The sequence below is a fragment of the Meleagris gallopavo genome, chromosome 21 (assembly GCF_000146605.3).
Source record: "Meleagris gallopavo isolate NT-WF06-2002-E0010 breed Aviagen turkey brand Nicholas breeding stock chromosome 21, Turkey_5.1, whole genome shotgun sequence".
Lineage (NCBI taxonomy): Eukaryota > Metazoa > Chordata > Aves > Galliformes > Phasianidae > Meleagris > Meleagris gallopavo.
In genome coordinates, this window is record NC_015031.2 from 1,974,321 (window position 1) to 1,997,938 (window position 23,618).

General features: G+C 41.5%; 2 long non-coding RNA genes across 2 annotated transcripts in view; one reads left to right on the forward strand and one right to left on the reverse strand.

Moving 5' to 3' along the window:
* Positions 1-10,861, forward strand: LOC104913860. Its single transcript, XR_795675.3, has 3 exons — positions 1-524; positions 4,546-4,635; positions 10,633-10,861. It is a non-coding gene; the product is annotated as an uncharacterized LOC104913860 (long non-coding RNA).
* LOC104913859 overlaps positions 4,644-23,618 on the reverse strand; it is a 25,498-nt gene continuing 6,523 nt past the window's right edge. Inside the window, exons 2-4 of the long non-coding RNA XR_795674.3 lie at positions 23,384-23,582; positions 9,247-9,396; positions 4,644-6,975 (exon numbers count right to left, since the gene is read on the reverse strand). This is a non-coding gene — a long non-coding RNA (uncharacterized LOC104913859). The remainder of the gene's footprint in view (positions 6,976-9,246; positions 9,397-23,383; positions 23,583-23,618) is intronic.

The following is a 23,618-nucleotide window of genomic DNA, read 5'->3' on the forward strand; positions in this document are numbered from 1 at the left end:
TCTAAAGGGTGATTCCCATTCAGTGCCCAACTCACAGCAATGAGGTTAAATTGGTTTGGATGATATCAGCTACATGTAATTAAACCAGCAGCCCATGTCTGATCCTTTCTGTGACCATGTTAGGTGTTAAATTAAGGTCTGATTAAGAGTGTGCTGCTGCAGTTAAGGTCAAGGACTAAAGATCACAGGCTTTGTTTCATCTAATAACAATAAAGACTGTCTGGCTGCCAAATACCACAACAGCCCTTGTTCTCCTATCAGACTGCTGTCCAGCTAGAGAGATCTGATTTCACTGGTATCCCTTTTTAAACCCTACTTCTAAGAGGGTTTGTAGCTATTTCATCTGTGTTAAGCAGCACTGTGTTACCCGAGGCTATATGCTACGTTCTATATGATCAAAGCAGAAATGCAAGCAGCTTCTGACGAAGAGTTATCGTGGCTGAGGGGAAAAAATATCAAGGAAGGAGAAAAAAGATACAGCGCTACAAAATACCAGGTCATGCCACCAAAGTAAACACCCACAGGTAAGTTCATAGCATGAGACCACACAATGGAGGAAACTGTGCACATGTGTTTGCTTGGAACAAATCACAGGCTCGCCCCACCAGCAGTCAGCAGGAGAGATGTGTCAAATAGGAGAGATGAGAGATAAAAGCGGAGTGGTGAAGAGAAAAAACAGCCACTTATTTGTAGGATGAAGACGAGCATCTGTTCATAGGAGCTTCTGCCTGCGTGAGTGTTTTCCACGAAGCCAGGTCAGGAGACATTAACAGATCAGTTGTTTGTTAGGAGAGAACAAAATTCCTATTGGCCCAACGCAGCGCTCTCCCCAGCCGTGCCCATGTGGATCTGAAACAAATGCAGGGTGCTGGGGCATGTTTGCTTCAAAAGGGGGGGTGGAGCAGAGTGGGAAACCACATGGCCCCCAGCTAATCTCTCACAGCCATGCCCTATTGTATGTCTCCATACTTGGGGTCCAATTTCACAGTTGATATCAATTCATTTTCCAAGAGTCAGCTGAAGTGTCTGTCACTCACTGCTATTGCAGACGACTTAGTAGATTATTAATAGAGCACTATTCATACCTGGAATGATGATTTTGTTATTCTGTCAGGCTGCACACAAGAAATTCATAATAGGAACATACTAAACACGGTAAGATCACTGTTTGTACAATTCTTGGTGAATTGCATCATAAATGTGATCAGAAATTATCCTGGAGTGTCTTGGTGCTTTAGATTTCAGGAGATATAACCTGTCTATTTCTTAGTGAATACTGGGTGAATCCCAATGGATTCAGTGGTGTCGTTCAACGTGGATCTGCTTCCAATGGCTTGCTGTAGCTGCTGAGCTGCAGATACTTGCAGAGGCTGTGCTGTGGGAGTTCCCCACACCTCCTGGAATCTGAGCTGTGTCAGAAAGACAGCAGTCACCGTGGAATGACCAGGTGTGATATGAATGATCTATGTGATAAGAGAAATGGGTTTGCCATTTGGAGTCAGTGCCTGAACCAGAAAGCAACCTCTGAATTAAGACTTCCTCTACACCTTGTTTCCCACCTATCTGTGAAAATACTCTGTCTTTTCCAGTAATACAGTGTGCTAGTCCTGGCTGAGTCTATCTAATGGCAACGAGAAAGTTTTCATGTGACTACTTAAAGACTCCAAACTCAAAAAAATAAAAACAGTCAAAATAAAGGGCAGGTTTGGTTTGATTTGATTCTCTTCTTGCTAAACACTACAAATATTGTGCACGATGATCCTTAGTTTTAATGAAGTGCTGGAGACTGTGGCCAAAGCATTTTTAAACTCAACATTTAAAGACTGAGCACATATACCCACATTATCTAAATAATAATGCTGAGCCATCCTGATTGACTGCAGCAAGTCAAAGGAAGCTGCTTTTGAAAAATATCATCAGTTTTCAAAATGGAGCCACTATTGTTAATGTACTGTACTGCCATTTTAGATTCCAGAGCTTAGGCACTGCAGGCTGGATCCAGACACGTTCAAAGGTCCTCACCTTTGAGGTATAGGAGGCATGGTGCAGGTCAGCCACTTACTCTCATACAGGAACGATGTGATAGCACCAAGTCCTGACACCTCTGACTGCCCAGGCTCAATGACAAGGGACTGGGTCACAGGCAAGGTGACTGGCAGTGGCTCTCTCCATCAATCTGAAGTGAGCTCACAGTCCTGCTGTTGATAGAAGGATTGCTTTTGAAAACTTTCCAGCCTTGTCATGCATAGCTGCATTACGTTATCTCGGTATCGGCAGTATTCCCCGAACTACACTTAAGCTGGTATAAGAGGGATTGTTGTACATATTATGGTAATGTCATTTATTTATTTTACACAACTGGAAAATTTAAGGGCAACCACTTCACTTCTGCGCTGTGTAGATTAGAGCATTCACAGTAACACCTGCTTAACGGACAGATAGAAAAAAGCCCTTATATTCCTTCTTTATTGCAATTTATTATTATAGCTTGAATGGTTCCTAGTGACTTCCTAAGATTAATGTTAATATTCTGATCGGAGACTTCCCTCTGGGGTTTTATTATGGGTTTTGAACATTCATTTCATTTAACGTACACATGGGAGCAAGTCTGGTGGTTCCAAAAATATTTGTAGTTGGAAATCACAGTGATTTTGTGTTAGGCTCAGTGCCAAAGAAATCACAAATCAGAAGTCTGTTATAGAGTAGTTCCAATTTTTTGGCATCAGAATTTCTCTTTATGTATGTGTGTAGTGTGATATTTTCCCCAGCTGTATGGCACTGAAGATTTACTCAGATACGCATTGTTTATCTGCTTTTTGAGGTTTCTCTTGGACCTAAAGAATTTGTCTAGCTGCGTGGGGATTCATAGGGATTTTATGGACTTCCTGTGTGAGCCAGGGCTGCCCATCGGGTATGCATCTTTCTCTATTGCAGCTGGTGTTTTTGAACCAAAGTGTGGAGTAGAAATTTCACCCCTGATTTTTTTGGCCAGATCGATTGTTTAGTCTAGGAACTCTAAAGTAGACTTTTTAGGTGCTGGAATTCCTCTTTTTCTTCAGTCAGCAGCTGATGTAGTATGGTGTACATCAGAGTCTAGATTCACATCTTAGTGAGCAAAGATTTATGTTCCTCCTAACGCTTCTTGACATTAATGAGTATTACAGACATGTATCCCCATGGATTAAGTTGAGAACATACCCCAGAGTGTGTGTGGAGTTTGTCATTAGGGCATCACACGATTAAAACCAACAGAGAAATTCCAAGGGTAAGGAAGCAATTGGATCTCTTCCCTTCTCTCTGCTGGAGTACATGTAAGAGATACACTTTAAATCTTCTCATATTTCCAGCCCTCTCACACCAGTTCCTGCATTCGTTTTTAGTTGTTAATGACTTCAAAGAAGAATTGACTGCCACTTTAAAGACATTTCCCATAACAATGTCATGAGAAATATTTTGCTGGCAGAGAACATTTCTGTAAGTCTTTAATTAAGGAACTCCTATAGAGCTGGGGGAGAGAAGAGAGCACTCATTTCCCCATCCAGTCATTTCAGAGATTGGATCAATGCAATGGGATGATCCTGACAGAACACTCCATTACCTAGGGATTGTGATCCTACATTATGGATCCCACTGAATGTGCCAGAGACTGTGGCACAGCCAGACTGGTAGCAGTGCATCAGCTGCTATCCCAGAGGGTTCACTAATGCCAGGTGTATCAGAGCAGGGGAGTACAGGAACATGTATGGGATGTGTTTGCTCTCCATTGCCCATTGCTCTAAGCTTGGGGCTTCTTTCAAATGTAGAGCTGCATGGACACACAGTCAGCTGCATTATCTGTACATCTTGGGGAAAATTCAACTGCAAGCCAGACAAACCAGGCACAAATAACGGAACCCTGGATGTAATTTCAGTCTCCCCTAAGGCCTCGTATAAAATTGACCTGTGAGATGGATTCAGTGCAGAATTTAAGCCCCATAATCTACTGTCTACAACAAACAACTCTGAAGTCCTTGTATTTTCTTCGTGATAGCCCAGCCGTGCAGTGGAGATGATTACTGTGTATGTGGTTCAGAGGTTTTCTAGGCTGACTGTTGTCACACACAAGGGTTATTAGCTGATATAGACGGGATCGTGCAAGACCAATTGCAACATGGAAATAAAAATTCTGTGTTTTCCCAGAGAGTCACTGGAGATCTTTTTGAGCAAATTTCCACAGGAAAAATCTGATTTATCTCACTTGAAAGCAATTGTTCCTGGACCAGTCACTTCCCTTGAAACACACCCATTTCTCTCTCAAAAAAAAGGATAACAATAGTTAGATTTTGAAAACTTTGAGATCTGTGGAAATAAAAGAGCTGCCTGTAAAGTGTTTAGAAAACTTCAAAAAAAAAAGAAAGGTGCTACATAAATGCATATTGATTGCAGCTGTGACACTCATGTGGCAGTTCTGAATGCAGAATCAAAAGCAGAGGGGGCAAGTTGTGAGTCAGAATAAGGAGCTGTCAGCCTTTAGCCTGTATCTTAATGTACTTTGAAATGTTGCAGACTTTCAGAGGATCTGGTTTGCCAGTATTGTATGTTACAGTAATTACACCAATCTGGAACAGAAGTTTTCCTCCCCACTCCTGAGAGAAGGTAAAGCTCTTAGGGATATACATAAATGGAGCCTTAATCCCACAAACTTTAGTGCATGTGCCTAATGCTAGGCAGCAGAGCTATCCCACTGGCTTCAATAGCTCTACTCAGATGCATGTGTGGAAGTGTTTGCATGCTTAGAAGTTAATACTAATAAATGCATGCTTCATGCAAGATCCCTATGTAAACAATCTATGTCTGCATCCAAGTGATGATTTTACTGCTGCTCTGTAGTTCTGTGTAGTGGCTTTGAGAAGAAGTCTTGTATTTTCTATAGCAGTAAATGTTTCTGATAGTGTTTTTCATTGCTGGCTCTTTGGGGGCTAATTAAAAGAAATATCTGTTAAATTTATTCATTGCTTGGTTCCTTGATAGCAAGAGGCACCTGGTGTAAACATTAAAAAGAAAAGCAGGCAGCAGCCAGACCTCATCAAATACTAGATGCATTAGGACATTTTATTTATAAATATGAAATTGGTTTTAATGACTTCAAAAGGAGGAAATGTCAGCAAGAGCATAATATGTGCAAGCTCAGTAAAACTGTCATGAAGATGCCAAAACCCACAAAAATCTAGAAATTGTACTTGCTCCTCGCTTCTCCCCTCAAAACCCAAGTGACAATTACAACTGCAATTGGCAAAAGTATATTTAAAGTACTCCAGGACTAGCCAAAACAAGCTGCCAATGAAATGGAGCATCCCAGAGCAGGTCTGAATGGAAAGCACCATCAGTGGTTGATCAGCAAAGAGCTAAGTCATACTGAGTTGACTGATTCATTGAAATGAATGTTGAATTTTATCCCATATGATTTAATGCAAAATGCTTAAGGATGAGAAATCTATCCTTCTTTTGGGACGCCATTTAAGCAGGCACTCCATTAAGCATATGCTTTGCATTCACTTGACTTCATTCTAGAAAATACTTAGCTCTGTTTCACTCTGTTGAGACTACAGACATCAGTAAATCTGTGATGAAAAGTGCCTCAACATTATAATGAAGCATGCATTCAGTTCAGTCCCAAATAAAGACACAATACATTCCTGGTCAGCAGACCATAGTAATACAATTGAGAACAACAATAATTCTTCTGAAAAAAAGAGTTCTCTATTCTTATGAGGCAAAATCTATTCTAAAGATAGATTTCACCTTAAGGCATTTTATTATAAAAGGTACAGAGAAAGATGTTGTTTCGAAGGAGTAACTTTGATGTCCATGAGATCACTGTCTAGTTTTCGAGCAGGATGAGCTGCAGCGTCATTTAGAGAACTGAAATTTTGAGCCAGGTGTAAGATATGTGACTGAGTCCAAAGAGGTAGAAATGTACCTGTTATAAGAACAACTCTCATTCAGTGCTATTAGGAAACTGAAGTTCTAAGCTCAAAGGAATTTTGACCCAAAATAACTAGAGTGCAAACATTCTAACTTAGTGAGGAGAGAATTCCATTCTAAGCCAATCTACCATGTGAAAGTGTGACAAAAGGAACATTCCTTGCTTGTAGAGCAGAACTGACTCTCTGTCGGTAGAAGGGCTATAAGAGAATTGGGTTTTTGTGCAGTAAGGACAAAGGGCCTCCTGGAATACCATAGGTGTCATCTTTTCAGAGGGTCTGTTCCCAGTTGTAAAGAAGTAGAGATCTGCTGACTTTTTAACCACGTCAGATGTGCCCCATTTCTAGGGTAGGAACTTTCACTCATGCCCCTGTAAACAAAATAAAGAGGCAGCGGTTTTCCATCCTGCCCTGACCTTTGGAAGAAGTCATCCCTGCCAGTGCTGCACTCTGGCACACGAGAGGCACGGAGGGATCGGAGCCGCCTCTGAATCACCATCACACTTCCTGCAGGCCAGCACCTGTGTTTTCCTTGGAGGTGACCCCATCCAATAACTAACCAGGTCTGACCCTGTTTACCTTACAAGATCTGAGCAGTAGGATCGTGCAGACCTCCAAAATTAAATGTGAAACACTATTAAGTCTCAGAGGAGTCTGAGAATAAGCAACTGCAGCCAGGGAACACAGTCCCAGTACAGAGTTGATGTTTGCAGAATGCAAGTACAGGATGCTATAGCAGGAAGTCTCCATTTCAGGTTTTAAGTGAATTCAGTGACAGGACCTTGCTAGGTTTAGGATGAGAACAAGTCTAGACGAGGGGGAGCAGCAGGGACTGCAACTTATGAAGTGACTTACTCCTGCCAGCTCTATACGTGAGCCTTCTGTGTCCACCAAGCCAGGTGACATTTAACCACAGAAATATTTAACTTACTTTTTACAAGGTTGTACATCATTGACCAAGATAAAATACAGGGATGTGGGAGAGTCAGGATGCAGCCTTTTCAGAGCAACTCTGTATAAAGAAAAAAGGGCAATAAAAAGGAAGTCTTGACATAAGGAAAACATCCCAATGAAATTCTGCCTTTTAATCTAGGCCACGATCTCTCTTCTCGTTATCTTCCCTCCTTTTTTAATCCTCTGCTGCACTTAGCTTTTTTATACTCCTTCACTTTTATCAACTTCACCTGTCTCAAAGTCAGTCAATGCAAAGGCCATCAATCCAAAGGTTTTAAAACATAGGGACATGAGCTGATGCACCAAACTTCTCAGCTTCTCCTGAGGTGCCAACTATTCAAACTGTCAGCAACTTCAAAGCAATCTACGGCTGATCAGTGCCTTTATAAAATCACATAAGTGCCCAAAGAGGAACATAATGCAAAAACTCAAAGGATACTACTTAAAAAAGCATCTGATTGAAGAGCCAGTATTTCCAGTAATGAAAATTAAAAGCACTCCACTCCATGGTGAGGGAAAGCACCTGGAAATCCAAGAACTACTTTTAAAAATTCAAATATCTTCTGAAATATATAATTATTTTGGTAAATGATATACAAATACAATTTTTAATAATATATTTAGCCAGAATTCTAGGCCCTCCTCAGAGAGAGTTGCAATATTGTGCATGTACCTAAATGCTTGTCCAAGTTTGATCCAGCTCTCCTCTACTCAAGCTCCACCAACGCTGCAGTGAAAGAATAACTTCTTATATTTGTTGCCTTAGGGAAATTCAGTTCAAGAATGACCTAACCACCAAACTTTATCTGCATTGAAAAACCTGAAGAAAGACTCTCTTGCATTTTATTAATGCCTCTGCTAGGTGGAAAGCCCTCATAGGAAAATAGTTTTTTCAGCCTTTCTCCTGTTACCATTTTTCCCTGACATCTGTTCATCACTAAGCCAGCAATAGATTCAATATCATGCCATACTGCATGTGAGCTGCCAAAACACTTTGAGAAGGAGGAGTTTGTTAAGTGTACAGAGAGATGGGCAAAGCCAATCATGTCATGGTTTAAGCCACCTTGTTGATATAGGAGGCTTACAGCTGTCATTAGGGAAATGGAGAAGGGGGCCAGTACTGTAAACTCACACCAGTGACAGCTATAGATCAGGAAAGAACATCTCAACACATGTCAGGCCTTGACTGCTGAACTGTCGGACTGAACTTCTGTTAATAGTTTGCTGAGCTTTAGTCTGCTGCTGGTAGCAAATACAGTCCAACCAGCCTGAGGTCTTTACGAGGTATGTGTTTTGTCTGACCAGTCGTAGATTAAAGCCTAGCAAGCCTTCCTACCAATGGCATCTGGAGCTAAAAGGGTCAATCAGCTTACATATCCCGTGTTTATAGATATTAAAGGCACTATGGAGGCCTGGATGCTATAGATGTGATCAATGCCTTTGACAGAACAGCTCAATCTTGCCTCTGGAGCAGAGATTTCCAGGTCACTGCTTCCTAAGCTCCCAAGAAGCACCCAGCCACCATTTGTAACCATTACTGTACATAGAGATGAAGCCCAAACAACAACAGTGATGCTGACATGTTTGAAATAGCAATACTAGTTTCAGGTCTTGCCTCTCCTTGGCAAGACATACTTTGAACAGAAAGATACATACTATTTTTTGTGTCAGTGTTCCTAAGGAAGAATTTGAGACAGTTTTATATGCAACAGTTTCATGTAGCTCCTTTGAATCTAATGAACTATGATCATACATCTCTGGAAGAAAAAGAAGTTCTTAGTGGCTCTGAATTTAGGAAAGACTGCTGTGTATTGAATCTGTAGCCCTAGTCTGGTGCATAATTGGTCAGAAGACTGAACTATTTTGAACTGTTTTTGTTGCTGTTGTTTGTTTGCTTTGGTGAGTCTTGAGGAGACTGAATCTGGAATTGATAACAGCCTGCAGTGCTGGCAGAGTGGACAGTGCCTAGCATATCAGGCTAGAACACTGGTTGGAATGCAAGATACTATGATATACCTAGAGAGGAACTATTTCAGAAATTGCAATTGATTTTGTAAGGCAAAATTCTCATTGCTGTGTCCATATTAAAAATTACAGACTGCTTTTTTTTTATTATTTCTTTTCTTTGATTGACTTCAAGCTCTTTCTTTGGGATAACATTTCAGTTTGCCTTTCCTAAGTTAGATAAGTTTCCCAATACATTTTGTTTTTCTTTGTTTTTCTCTAGCATGGAGAAGGGAAATCCTCTTGGTTTCTTATTCTCTAATAACACACTTCTAATATGATCCAAGGAAAGTACCTAGCTACATCCAAAAAAGGTTTTTCTCACTTTGCCTTCCAGCCTGAAGTGCTGCTCAGATCTTTCTCACTGCAAGAAATCTTCCCTTCTTCTGCTATTCATCATAGCAATTTCACAGGCTCTCTTCAGCTGTTCTCTCCATGGGTTGGTGAAGCTGGTACGGTTATTATCCTCTCTATCCTGTACAAAGTAAAAAAAGGGAAAAAAAGATTATTTATGGATAACACTGCAGACCACCCATAAAGCAAGAAAAATTGAGAAAAAGCAGTTGTTTTCATGCTCAGGGCAGTTATAAGCATACATAGCTTGGATTAGACAATCCTTCCCATTTGACTTCTGTTCCTTCATAAATATTTGTAACTTTGCTGATAAAGCAATGCTGAATTTCTCAGCTGGATATCCATGTGGACAATAAACTGTGGGACTGGAGTATAGATCTCATTCTATAACGAGATTTCTTGAATAGTCAGTTGTTCCAATCTTTATCTTGGTCATGAAAAATCTTTTCAGGAATCAAATGGCAGAACAAAGTCACTACATACAGCTGCTTTGACTGTATTGTTGATTGCCTGTAAGGCCCATGCAATAGGTGATAAGGGCTAAAAGACATTAAGATGGTTTTTATTGTGACCTGAATGCAGAATTGTGTACAGGAAATTACAACATTGCAACTTTTTAAAAAATATGATATGATTTCTATTTAACGCACAGAATCTTTACTTCAGTCCTGTTGTACTGATGAGCAAAACATAATAATAATAATAATAATAATAATAAGCACAATTTTGTGCCTAGAAGCTTCTGAGGACAGTCACTGCATGTTGAGATAGTTAAGTGCTGAGACCACATAAGAAAGCACAAGCAATGATAACCTGAAGGACATAGCAGTGTAAGAGTCACCCCATGGCTGACCAGTCTGGGGCTTTATGCTACGTGGATTTAACAGATAGTCAGAGACAGGATAAACTGTGGCCAGCAGCAGGTCAGTGCTGGGTGCACTGGAGCTCCAGCTGGGTAAAGATGCTTGCTCTTAGGTCAGCACCAATGGCTTGCCTCCGACCCAGCTTTGCATCTAGCCCAACACATTTTGGAGTGGGACACCTGGAGGATTACCACCATCTGCCACTTGTACGTTGCTTTCCAAATACAGCTTCTCAGAGCACATAACCTGCACCCAACAACAAAGCCACGGGAAGGTTTGAGACTTGGCTCAGAAGTCAAGACTGTAGGAGGAGACTTCTAAATTCATCAGTTTGCAATCACTAGGTTTTTCCCAACAGAAAAAGAAATAATAATTTTAAAAATCCTTCTATAAGAGGAAAGAAGCATAGGAAGGGGTAGGGATGATTTCAAACTTCAGTTTTACAGTTGTATCCCTTACTGAATAACAACATTAAATATCTCTTTTGTCCCCAGATCTCCAAGTACTTTACAAAGGCAACAAAAACGTCACTGACACCATTTTACTGCAAGGGAAATAGGAGCAGAAAGGGAAAAGTTATTTGGCTGAGAATCCTTCAAGAGACCAACAGCAGCGGTAGAATACGAGCAGCAATGTGCCAAGTAAGAAAGCTGCCCCAACTACATGCTGCCTGTAATCATCACATTTCTAATGCCAATAAAATCTTTGTTTAGCATTCTTTGTCCTTCTGCTCATGCAAGAGTTGTTTAGAACTCTCTGATCCCCTTATCTCTCCTTCCCCTCCCTTTTTAACTTATACATTCCAAGTTTGGCTTCAGTGAAAGTCCCTTTGGGCTGAACTTATGAGCTATATTACTAAAGTTTCTTTTTCCAGACCTCTTTTTTACAGTATTGGCTCTGGTACTTAGGAAAGAAATGTTCTGTTTTGTGAAAAGCAGGCAGATTGGGCATCTGGGAGGTTCAACATGTTCAGTAGGTAGAGACAACAACTTCTATATAAAGATTATTTCAAATTTGCACTCAGTGCAAGTTACAGTTGAATGCACTATTTAAATGCAGCCCTTGGCCTTTTTGCAATTTCCTGCCCAGAAGAGCAGCTCTCTAACTCTTTTGAAATAAAAAGATATAAACATTAGAAAGGATGCAAGCAGTCAATTGACCTCAACAGTGCTCAGCCCTGGTGCTAGTCAGGAATTTTCCAGCAATTTTTTTTTTTTTTTTGGACAGAAAATGCTGGTCTCTCTGAACTGAAAAATCTTTGTGGGAAACATCAGTTTCAACAAAATGCTTTCTGGGAAGAATCTTCCAGTCTGACTAAAGACTGATGGTCAAAATCTGATTGGGAAAAGATCCTAGCACAGCCAGAAGCTCAGTGGTTAACACGTTCCCTGGTGATGTGGATTTATACTGTGTGATACAGGAAAGATTGAGATGACTCCAAATAAAGCAGGGCAAGGATTTAACATAGTCTTCCCACAGACCTTACGAATGCCCTAATGTCTGGGTTGTGGAGCATAGTCTCTCCTCTGCCCCAAGGAATGGGATTTCATTGAGTCAAAACCAATCCACTGGAGCAATTTTGCATTGATCCTAGCCAAAGAGATGTTGTAGACCATAGATTGAACCCTGGTTTCCCTCAGAAGTGGGCTTTGCTGTACTCCAAGCCGAAGCTCTTTCTGTTCACTTGCTCTCTCTATAGCAAGAGGTCTTATTTTTATTTTGATCAGACAAAAATTCTAAAAATTTCACATTTTTCCTAAAACAGATGTTTCACTTTCTGGCCAGCTTTACTCAGCATTCTGTAGAAGAGAGTCCTTGGTTTCATACCAGATGTTTAACATCTGCCTGGCTTCAGGTTTTCCACCACAGCCATTTCAGAAAGCATGGCCAAGATATACACGATGAGAAATACTTTCTATTGACCTCAAGACTGCAGATCAGACCTCAAATTCTTTGATATCTCCCCCAAAACTTGTGTTTTGTCAACAGAAAAAAGCATATATATACATACAATAGATAATTATTTAAGGAATCATGGCAGGAGACCACACTGGCAGTGCCAGTGATCTCACATTTTGCCTTCTGCATACAGCTGTTCTTTAACGCCTTGTTTTTCCATTCCTACTCTCTGAGATAACCTGACAGGACCCGTGTAGATCTTTGCACAGATCTTTTTGCCACAGCTCTGCAGCTATCAGATGAGCAGAGACGTACTGTGATGGAGAGGAAGATAGTGAAACCCAGGCTTGTCAATTCCTCTCTTTTCCTGAGACCAATTATTAGAACCCATTTACTGAAATTACTGGGGCACATAGGAGGAGCAACGCTGACAGTTGTTTCTTTAACCAGTCCAACAGATTTCATTTGGAAAAGAAGCTCTTTTCTAATCCATCAGTATAAATTAATGCTTTGCTCAAAGCTAATTCTTCTTCTAAATTAGGAACTGAACCCATCTGTATTTACATGTAAGTAACTGGGAGCTGGATGACAACCTAAGGGAACATTAACTGAAAGGTGCTGAAGAATAATAGCATTATTCTATCACTTCTACAAGAAGAAAAGGAAACCGTACATCACAGAGAAGGGTGACCAGCTGCTAGCGTTACATAACAGATGGGTACACTGCTGATTCAATAAATGCTAAGAATACAGGAACTTATTTAGAAAGCCAGATATTTGTGTGTCCAAGCTAAGAATTTCCCAAAATGTATCACTCAAATATATTGTATATTTTTTCGTTATTTCTCTCTGCACAATGACTTATTGCATATCTTTTTTCCCCAACAGTATTTTTCCACAAAAAAGACAAACTGCAGAGGAAAAGGAAAAAGGCATTCTAGCAAACAGGCACCTCATCTTACCAATATAACTGAGGGGGAAAAAAAGGAAAAAAAAATCATTTCCAGACTTTGCAAGAGCTCAGCTCTGCACAGCACCTTCTGCATCTCAGTAAGATTTAAAACTTGAACGCAGCTACAGGCACACTGCAATCCACCTTCAGAAACAGAACAGCTGCAGCTGAAGGGGAAACTTGAGGAGTAAGGATGGTTTAAGTACTCTATTGCTTCTGCCAGTGTGTTTACAACATACCACAGGGACGATGTACAAAAGGACTCCTTAGACAAATTCCGAGTATATTGACAAAGGAAGAAACAGATCTTATTAAAAAGTCAACATTTGTTAAATGAAAGAAAACATGGTGCTGAGACTCCAGCTCGGTTTGAAGCAAAGCCAGGGAATGTTAGCAGTAACTGGGAAGTACTGGGAGAGAGAAAACTTGTGCTTCTGACAGACACCTGGTGATTACAAATTAGAACTGGATATTTACTGATAAGATTACCTAGCCCTGGATTATTTATAAATTTCTTGCAGAATTTAGTTCTGGTTGCTGGGATATAAAACACTCAACTACTGCATCCTCATTTGGAAAGCAGAGGTAATAGGAAAAATAATCACATCTGTTGTGCAGGTAGGCATGAACATCTGTGAGTACATGCATTTGAATACATCTGGCTAATACTGAACGTGGATGGAAGCTTTGGGATGCTGAGGATAGAATCAGAGACCTGACAGCTCTGTAAGTAAAACTTCTGTACTGCAGATATAAGAGAGATGTAATAAGCAGTAACACACAGCAACCTCGCTGTGCTGTCTGGACTCCAGTTCCAGTTTCTCTGCATGAGGAGAAGTTTCCAAGTGTTCAACTGCCACTTAAAATCAAACAAGGCATCTTGGTTTTCCAGAGAGGAGGAAAAATCCTGGCTATCACCAATCTATATCCTGGAATCCATCAGCATAGCTAACAGTATTTCATCTGCAGGAGCAGAGCTCCATCAATTTGTGCTAGGCAGTGAGCTTCTGTTTCCAAACAGACCATGAGAGTTACGACCCACAAATCAGTCCAGAATATCCTTGGCTCTGCTTCAGGATGCAAATGCTGCTTTTTCTCTTCAAAATATTAAAATTGAATGATCCAGTGAGGAGAGCTGTTCTACCTATTTTGGTTATGGGTCTTTTGAGGGATTGTTTTGATTACCAAGTAGCTTTTAGTGGTAATCAGTGACCACAAGATCAATTTACACTCTTAGAAAATAAATACAATTCTTGTTTACAATAAAAAGTGAATGTGCAAGGAGAGAGGAAAAGAAGAGAGAACAGGATTAATAAATTACAATTGTTAGCAAGCACTAACGTGTATCAAAATGGCAAATCCTCTGGAGTATGGCTGAGCTTCTTTTATTCAGGTCAATGACTCCTTTTGCGATTCCCTTCTCTAAAAAGAGCATTTTTCAATGATTTATGTATAATAATCTCCACATCAGCATATCTTATTTCTCAGTATTTGTTTGTTAAACATGCAGGAAGAATCTCATACTGAAGCCCTTAGCCTTGAAAATACAACTGGGACAATGGCATAAAAATATGCATATAAAATAGAAATATTTATTAGTAAAGCTCATGCTTATGTTTTGACATGTAGGTAAGGAAAACAAAAAAACAAACCATTTTAGATTGCTGAGTTAAGACTTTAATGGTGTGAGTTTCAGACAGATACACGAGGGTTGGTTATTAAGCAAAGAAAAGAATATCATCCATCATAGGCCAGCAGAGCAGGGAGCTGCAACGAGCATCACAAAGGCTCCTTTCCATCAGCCAGCACAAAGCATGTCTCCCTGCAGCCTGCAGGAGTCAGAACTGGACAAAAATGGTATTACTTGGTAAGTGATTAAGATGGTTTGTGTCAGTTCAAACAGATCTGCAAATCTGGGTGGGTTTTTCAGGACTAGAACTTCATCACAGAAGATTTTTGGCCACCTCTCCTTTATGGCTACCAACAAAAAGCCCAAATTCTCCCATGTGCTTGCCCACCTCATGTGCCTGAATCATGTTCAGAGACTGGCATGCTGGTTTATTGAAAAAAAAATTCAGACTTCAAAGAAGTGGACATCCCATTCCCATACAAAGACTTTTCTGGTCAAAGAATGTGACAAAAGGGATAAGATTTCCAACAGTGAATCTAAAGATTGAAATATCATTGGTAAAGACTGAGGCCACCTCTTACCAAGCTAGAAAGACCCTCAGGTGAGCACTACTATGTATGCCCCATGGAATTATTATACCAGCTGTCCCATATCATTTCCATTCTGCAGACTTGAAAAATGCAGAAGTCACAGATGGGAATTCCACAACGGGCAAAATGCACTGTGTCTGAATGGATAAAATGCACTGTGTATGAAAAGTGACACTATTTCAGAGATTGTAATATGTTATAGAAACTATTCAGATCATTTTGATTGACTGCAAATGGCAATCCCAAGAGATCTCACTTGTAGAATGAATTATTCTCATTACCAGGTTTGCCCTTGGCCAGCTCAGGACTGAGTCAGACCTGAATAGACTCTTTGCTTCTTCTCCAAGAGGCTGTTTGGAGGCACAAAAGAAAGCAGCCTTAGTCCTGTTCATACAGAGCCTGTCCCCCAGCATAGCAGAGGATTTCATTCTCTGTGCTGTGCATTTGAAGTCCCAGGAGAGGGAAGGGGGAACTGATAGATAAAATGGCAGATTTGCAGTATCTTCCAGCTAGAAAGTCTGTCCCATTCAAGATATTAAAGGCAACCAAACCTTCTTACTCAAGCTGTTTTCTCCAAGTTGACTGGATACTAAGTAGGCACTGATGTCCATAAATATTTCACAAGGAAAAGAATGCATTTCCCAAGCATTGACTAGCTACATATATTATTTATATAAAACCATGACTTAAGTTGAAAAACAATAAATGCTTCAACAGCATACCTATTCACAATCTACTCCACTGCTAAGTAAAATGGGCTCAGGTTATTCCTCAAGACCTCATACCTGTGCAGAAATTCAATGAGACCTCCACATAAACATGACCTACAAAGGTGAGTATGAGATTGCAGTCTCTACCAACACTAGTTAGCTATGAAATTACATGGACCCGTGGACAATAGATTAGAAAGCCTTGACATCTGTTTGCATTTTGTAGTTGTATTATATTTTACACTCTCAAATGAGATCAGGTCTCCCACTCTAAACAAGGGGCTGACGATGCACAAGGAAGCAGTGTTCTGTCCTACTTCACAAACAAAGAGTTAAAGCTCAGGGAGATAAAGGACGACATTTTTCACTGCTATTCACCCAGCACAGCTCACTGATAGCCTTTTCGAGAGGAATAAGTTGCTACAAAAAAGATGAAGGTCAGGAAAACCAGAGATTGCACATTCCAGGGCCATGCCAAGAAACTGCTAAAGAGTGGAGATATGAATTTAGGCCTTCCTCTTCCCCAGTGACTTCGCTACATGACTACTCTTTCTTGGTAAATGATCTTCAAACAGTTGTTTTAATGACTGCTTTGTCATTCAACCTATTCAAGGCTGTAAAGGAGGCATCCCAAAGGAGGTGCAACAGAATAAAGCTCTTTTGCCTGAAGCACTTGTAACATTAACAGAAGGAAGTTAATTCTGCTTCTGAAAAAGAGTTAAGAGAGGTTTACCAGCTCGTAACCATAGCTAGAGAGAAGGGAAAAGCTTTTGGAGGGGAGAAAGTGGATCCAAGATGTAGGCAGTACCATCACCAGTTATGCGTTTACCACTCAGCTGGCAGCTAATGGCCCATGTATAAATTCAGGATGAAAGTGGGTAAAATAAATTGCATTCTTTAAAAAGACCATCTCTTCTTTCACTGGCACTGAAAATCCATCTGAAATGAACCCCTGAAAGCCATTTTGAGTTTCTTTGGCAAGATGCAGAAAGTGCCCAGGTAATTCTTCACAATTCAGTATTGGGAAGAAAAACAAAAGCAATAAAAACACTGGAAGCTCTGGAGACGAGACTCACCTCAATGCAGACAGCAAGAAGGATATTTATGCACTATTTATACCACACCAACTGCCACTTTTGCCTTACATTGATTATAATACATTTCAAAGGTCCTTCCAAAGCTCTGGTGTAACACTAACATAACTGGGAGATAGAAGCAGCAGGGTCAAGTGGTGTGTCCCTCTCCCCTCAGCACATCCTGATAAGCAAACACTGGAAAGAGCTGGAGAGGCTGAAAGCTGCAACACAACAGAGGCTGTAATAGTAAGGGACCATTCCTGAGCATCTCCTGGCTGCTGCCCAGCTCTTTCGGATGGACCCAGAGATCCTGCCAAGCTCAGCTGTTCTGTGATGTTATGAAGCAAATAACTGCTGTTCTGCATCCCCTGCCATCACTGCTCCAAGGTGAGCAGTAGGTTAGTGAAAGGATGGGGAGAAAGAGGGTCTCTGAAGCCTCTCTGGATCTCCCATTGCCTCTGCAAAGCCTTGCTTCCCTGCTTTCTCTGAGAGAGAAGCAGGGATGAGCATAGATTCGCATTGCACTGAAACACAGCTCTCAGCAGTGAAGCCTACTCACTCAGTACAGTATTGCTGGGTTATATGGCAGGTGTGAATGAATGCAGTTCATTTGGATCCAAAAGAACTCAGCAAAAGACAGCAAGATAAATAACCTTGGAAAAGGGGTGTTGACAAGCAGGGACTTGTAGAAAGTAACTGGATGGACCAGGAACCTGCTCACACAGCTCTCCCCAGTGCCTCAGCCGCCTTAAAGCACCCCCACATCACAGCCTTCATATTCTCTGCATTACCCTTTCCACTGAAAGGGCATTTTGGTGAGGTTCTGCAGGCAGCCAGCCCTACTACCTGGTCTTCCAAGGCTTCTGCCCATGAGGTTTTCTGATAGCACATACCTTGAAGATACGCCCAGCCCACTGCTACCATCAGTAAGTCCTGACTCCACTGACTGCTTCTTGCCCCCAGCACTGCTTTGTCCTACGTAGCACCTGAAAGAGCAATCAACCAGCAGGAGGTAGCGAGCATCCAGCTCCTACAAAGGATTATCCAACCTCTGATCATAGATCTGAATGCATACGACATCAAGCACAACTCCAGGAGGTGATTTGCTCTGATTTCTGCAGCAATACCAGAGCAGTGACCATCTTATAGAACTGAGGCAGACCACTGAGAAGTTCACATGAACATCCCACGTGCACAGTGTCTGTACCGACTTCCAGCCACTGGCAGAGCACAAGCAATGCAGATGCTAAGTAGCAAAGACAGAAGGGTCGTGTCCAATCCAGCTCCCCTCCACACCAGGCTCAAGCAGATGTGAATTTGTATAGGTTGCTTATGAAGGCCTGCAAAAGGAAATCCTGACACAGCAGTGTGAAATCACATGCAGCTCTGTCACTCCAAAGGCTTACACTATAAAACCTTCATTGCTCCAATCCGTGAAGCAAAATGACAAATGACTCCAGTCAAAAGCTTGCAGTCAGGACCTAAATCTTCCACCACCCCCTTTCTGCGTGAATTAATTTTAGGTGTTCTGTGAGATAAATTGAATTTTGCACTCCTCCAGCTGCAGAAATAGATTGTTCTAGTTATTAAAATAAATATGTGAAAAATAAAAATGAAGGAGATAAAAGAAAAAGGAAATGCTAATGTAGTCAGAAGCCACAGAGTCGTGCCAAAGAATTGCAGTGGTACTAAGACACTTGTGCTATATTTATGCAGGAGCACCGAGCAAGAAATAAACAAAGAAACAAAAACCATATACACCTACAGCCCTCTTCTGAGAGTCTTTGTGGAGGCAGTTTAAGGTTAAAATGAGAGGTTGCCATGTAGCAGATGTCATAATTTATCCTGACAATCTACACTGCACTGAGTGATTGACTTCAGAGGGAGAAAGAATGGGCCAAGAGTTTTTAACCTCCTGGTTTTCCCTCCAGGAGTGTCAGTGCATTCACTGATCAGTGCGGGTTTTTCATGTCTAAATTGCAGATTTTGCCCATCATATTCTATTCAGCTTGCCTCTGCTCTCTCCCACCAGGCACCATGCACCATTTTTCTCTAACTGACCAAGCTCAGTCCTACACAGAAGACATTACAAATCTTACCAGTTCAGGCAAGAGCACTTAGACTTCCCAGAAAGTCCTTCTGAAAGCTGCCTTGGTCCTTCAGGTACCATTTCCCTCCTTTCTCGATGCATTACTGCACATCTGGTTCACATACCTTCTACCAATATTTCACCAAGGAAAAGTCCTCAGGCAGTAGCAAGACAAACAAACAAACAATATCAACACTTAGAGAACAAAATTAAGATAGTGGCATCTCTATGGTTGTACATTTGGGCCCCCGTGACCCAAATATACATATATTATATAGGGATTATCACTTAAAAGCCATGAGTCTTCCCCATCTCAGTCACCCACTAGACTGGAGCCAGTATGACCTTTTTAGACATCTGTTTTCAGACAGTTGTAGATCAGGTTCAACTAGAACTCTGTACCAGGCTTGTAGAAAAACACACTTAGTGAGATCAGGGCATTTTATTCAAAAATAAAGTAGCTGATATTTTTTAAGCAAACGAGCTTTGAACATGAAGGCTTCATTTCAGCTCAAATAAAATATTTCATTTGATTTGAAACAAAACTTTTCTTAGTGTTTTGATTCATCCAGCACAACAAAAAAAGATCAGTTATTTACACAGTGCTGCTTAGATTTGGGCTCTCAATAGATTTCAGTACAGAGGAAAAACAATCAAGTGCTGTAATGCTAACTATGACCAATTAAGTCTTAGTTCTGCAATAGTGGATTTTTTCTTAAAGCTCCAGCTTCTTGAATCACGAGATCACATGAAGATCTCAGCCTTCTTTAGCACAGAAAGTGAATGTCTGATAATCTGGATTGCAAGCAAACACTCACAGACTGGAGCTCCAGAGGTTTATAGCCCTTAAACAAGCAAAAAATTATTTTCCCATCTTACTAATTAAAAAAACTAAAAGCTCATGATTCGAGATGGGTCTTATTTTTTAACTTTTCAGGTAGACAATATTGCAAATGACTTCCTGGATACTTCCACCCTCTGGGCTTTTTCCCCTTCTCTGTTCTTGTCCCCTTCGCCTGTTGGCTCCCATTTAGTTTGGGGAAGGAAACCCTCAGCCAGCCAGCTCCAAACCCCCACCAACAGTAAGAGTTAATTTCTTGCAATGTATCTCAGTGTAGTAACTGATTACATTTTTCCCCAAAGGAAACTTCAGTTAATTTGGTTAGTGACTCATATGCCAGGCTGCCAATTACAACACAGATGATTACACACATAAATTCATGTCGGAGTGGCTCAACGATCACAGGGAAAAAAAGAAAGAAAGAAAGAAAGAAAAAGGCAGAAAAGAAACCCCTGGATTCCCCTTTACCCTCCCAGGAAGGGGTGGGTAAGTGTCCCACAGTGAGGGGTGCCCAGCAAGATTTGAGCTTCAGTGCCCCAACCTGTAGGATGGAGCACAGTCTTTAAAATGGCAGTGTCTCCTAGCTTTTGTTTGGGATGTTCATTGCAGAAATGTGTTGCACGTTCTCTAAGAGATTGTTTGCCAGTATCGTTAGAAGAATCCATATACAAAGTGAGAAGGAAGGAGGTTAAATGAGCAGTGCTTGGCAGTACGTCAGTAAATCATTTAAAGATAACCTGTGCATACCAATACAAAAAAAAAAAAAAATCCAATTAAAGTAACTTATTACAAACATAGTCTTCTCTCTGTGAAGTGCTTTAAATTTCCTAAGAAGGAGCAGGAGAGGGGGAGGGAAGAAACAGGACAAGGAGTCAGAGTCTGATGCTACAACATGGGGAAGGCCCAAGTTCGGCATTAGAGAAAATCCCTCCACGCCTCATCAATTAGCCAATGAAACCAATATCCAGGAGTTGGCTGGGCTCCTGAATACATACATACAGAGAAAATTAGACTTTGTACTTCAGAGCAATAGGAAGCTCTGACATTTGGTGGAGCGCGTAGGAGGGAGGTGTTCTTTAATGAAAGATACTTCACTGGCCCAAAATGCATTTCTGTCTCGACATTCCTCTAGATAAACAGCTGCATACGTTTCCTTCACTCAGGGTCAATGGGCTGGCTATAGTATAACTCACACAGCTCCTTGCTTGAGAGGTCAAAATCCCTCACAAACAGTAATTAGGCTTCATGGCACTGGGCTATTATTATACCAGTTTTACAAGGAAATAAATAAAAGCATGTAGCGGCAAAGTGATTTGCCCAAGGTCACCAAGCAAGGCAGTGGCAGAATGAAGTCCCATCTCATGTCCTCACCTCTCACCAATACGCAACTCCTCCATGTCTGCCTTTATTAAATAACCATTAGAAAACATATTAATTGTAATTTGGAACTATGTAAATTGACTCTTTCCCAAAAGACAGCAATTGGCTGTTAAATAAATACCAAGTGATTATTACAATCGTATTTGCTGAAGGGTGGATCATCAGTGTAATGTGCTGGGTTCAATAAAAAGGTTATTGCCTGTCAAATAAACATGATGAGCAGAGCCTGGACTGATGCAAAGCGTATTGAACAGCAACCAGCTCTGCTGGGAGCTGCAGCCACTCAGCACCATGCAGCCCAAGCTCAACATAGGGAAGTGGCGCTGCCAAAGCAGAGATCTCCATTAGCAAAATCACTTAGGGTCAGGTTGTGGCACCAAGAACTTCACCGTAAGGACAGCTGTGCTACTGATTTCTGGCAAAACAACTCGTGGTGTGAGATGCTGCTCTTAAGCAGGAGAAAGGTGGAAGAAATCACTGTAGAAGAGTGGGATGGTTTTGATGTTAATGCTAAATTAAGTGCAGATACAGGAAGCTAAGGATCTTGCTTCTGTTTTTATAATAACTCACCAGAAGGGGACAGCTGTAAATACAGTTGAATGGTCAGATTATGTCTTTCAGAAAGATCGCCTGAGCACAAAGGAAACTATTTTAAATTGCCCGTTTCTTTTATGTTTTTCTAAAGTGTGAGTTTGTGAGAATAACGTTTGTTCTCTGCCAGACAATCGTGGACGCATCAAAAAAATCTTTGTACCCTGCAGAACTGACTGTCATTTGCAGTTTCACGCTAAGGCAGCACCCTGCTATGAATGATGGCCATCCATTTTTAGGCTTCTTCTCTGGCAAAGTGGGGTAAAGGGACATCACAACAACCACCCCGCTTGGATGCAGTTTGTCAGCACAAGCAGCTGGAACAGCAAGCATTGCTGCTTGTCTCAGAGCAAATATTGTTCTAAAAGCAGAACAGTCCATGCATGCAGTAACTGCCACTTACATCAAATAAGCAATTCTAAAAATCAGCTTTTCCAGCAGTGAGGCCGGCAATAGGACGAGGAGAGCAGTACCGAAGCGCAGCACTAGGTGGCAAGCCTCTAACAAAGAAGGAACTTCTGGGAGCAGAGCCTCCACCAAGGCTTGCAGCAGTCACCTGACAGAATTTCGTGTGGTGGAAAAATGTTCTTGATTTAAACACCTAATGTTTCCCATTAAGAGCTAATGTCCTGTATGCTTTAGCTGTGCCAGCATATAGGGAGGACATATTGTACTGCAGACAATGCTCAGAGACGACGATTCTTAACATTCTTATCTGGAGACCTTACCAAGATGTACTTTTCCTGTTAATGTTTCTTTATTACAGTTACTTTCTTCTCTCCTCCCTTCACATTTAGTCTGTTTGTGGTTTGGCTTCTGGAAACAGCTGAAGGTTAACAGATAGGGACTGCAGAAGCACAGGGCTCGGCGTGGTTTGGAGTGGGATCGGGATGCACACGGTACAGAGAGCCAGGCAGCGCTTCCACGCACATCTGCACTTGCACAGGCCAATTAGAACGTTAATAATAATTAAGTGTCTTACTCCTAAGACACTCCTACACAGGGGAACGCTAAAGTGCCAGTCAGCTCATTTCATTACAGCCAGACACCTCTCGGACCTGGCGTGCTGCTGGGGGAGCGGAGCAGCGCGGTTCCAGCACAGCTGAGCTGCTTACGGAGTGGAGCAGCCGACAGAGAGAAAACATGGACCCGAAAAGAGGAGTCCAAGCTCTCACCCCAAACTGAGCACCTCGGCAAATAAATGCAGAGTGAAACTGATAAATTTCCAGTTTGCAGGGGTTGGTGGGAGTCTTTCTCTAGCTTCAGTTCACACACTTCAAAGTGGCTCCATTTCAGATTTGAGATAATCTCCTAATTAAACACAAACTCAGCCTTAAGCTGCATGTCATCTGATTTCTACCCAAGCACTCGGAGCTGGACACAAACTCACTCTGAGCTGCTCAGCCCATCCGGCACCAAGATGACATTTCACTGTGCAGCGAGGGCTGGCCCTGAGGTCACCTTCCATCTGAATGTGAGTCACCCACCTTCCTCATCTTCCATAAGCACGGCAGCCTGGCTCTCAGCTGACCACAGAGTGCTGCTTATTCACTGATGAAGCCATTTCAGATGCTAGTTTTCAAGCAGTGGGATCCTCTGATAGGCAGCAGGACAGAAAGCCAGCAGAGGGAATGGGTTTGCTGCTGAAGGGCTTCCAGGCTGCCCATCTGGTAACGTCCAGGAGGGCTGGAAGAAAAGCCTGGGTTAGTTCTCATGAGCACC